The sequence below is a fragment of the Mandrillus leucophaeus genome, unplaced genomic scaffold (genome assembly GCF_000951045.1).
Source record: "Mandrillus leucophaeus isolate KB7577 unplaced genomic scaffold, Mleu.le_1.0 Scaffold26, whole genome shotgun sequence".
Lineage (NCBI taxonomy): Eukaryota > Metazoa > Chordata > Mammalia > Primates > Cercopithecidae > Mandrillus > Mandrillus leucophaeus.
This window is the reverse complement of record NW_012102698.1, coordinates 655,107-656,121: the sequence shown is the minus strand read 5'-3', so window position 1 is coordinate 656,121 and position 1,015 is coordinate 655,107. Positions and strand designations below refer to the sequence as shown.

Genomic DNA, 1,015 nt, shown 5'->3' with positions numbered 1-1,015 from the left:
CCTGGACCCACTGGCATCCCCGCGGGACCGGGAGCTCGCTCCTCAAAGCCACCTCTCCCGCGGGACGCGCTTCTGCCTCCCCCCGGCCGCGAGCGAGTCTCTCGGCTCCTTCTCCTCCCCACGGTGACCGGTGATGGCCGCCCGGCCAGACCCAGCACCTAAAACGTCGCCGTGTGTCCGCCGGCGGGTCGCTTGTGGTTTCTTCTAGTCTCATTTTCCCATCTATAAAATGCGGCAACAAGACCGATCTCCGAGTGGGGGATTGCCTCTCCTGAGGGCAAGGCCCTGAGCGTCCTCCTGCTCAGCAGCCTTGGCCCCATTTCCGGAGCACCCCAGTTCCTTGAGCTGTTGATCCAGGGCACGGAGGCTGCGCGCTGCACTCTTAGTCCTGGCCCGACCACTTTCTGACTGGTTCTCTGGGTCTCCATCTCCTCATCTGTAAAATGGGCACAAACTCGTGGGACTGATGAAGCCACAAGGCGGTGATGCAGGCAGGACACCCCTCAGATGCTCGGCGCTCAGTGAGGGGAGAGGCTGCCATCATCACAGTCCAGAGGTGGCCTCCAGCTGCCCAGGTCCACTCCCATGCAGGGCGTGTCCAGCCCCAGGCCCTTGGCACTGTGGCTGTCTTGCGGCAGCCCAAGGCTGTCCCAGCTCCCTCCGGCCAACTCAGACTGGCAACACCCCTCAGCCTGCACCGGCCACATTGGGCCAAACTGATCCTGCAGGGGCCAAGGAGAACAGTGGCTACTTCTACCCAGACACAGAGGCCGGGAGGCTCCTTCCAGCCAGGTTGTACTATGGCTTTCCTAGGACCTGGCATTGTTGCCTTTGTGAGCCTCTTCCTCTATTAAAAGACAAACATATATAATCTATTTTTGACTGTGTTGGCCTAAAGACAAGGATAAGCCAGGCTTGGTTCCATTCATCATTCATCTTTTTCTTCTGGGTTTCTTTTTCTTCCTTCCTTCCTTTCTTCCTTCCTTCCTTCCTTCCTTCCTCTCTCCCTCCCTCC

The 1,015-nt window shown here is 58.9% G+C and overlaps 1 protein-coding gene across 1 annotated transcript in view; it reads left to right on the top strand.

Moving 5' to 3' along the window:
* The window catches only part of MCAT (malonyl CoA:ACP acyltransferase (mitochondrial)), a 32,474-nt gene that overhangs the window by 7,545 nt on the left and 23,914 nt on the right, over window positions 1–1,015 (top strand). The window lies entirely within an intron of this gene.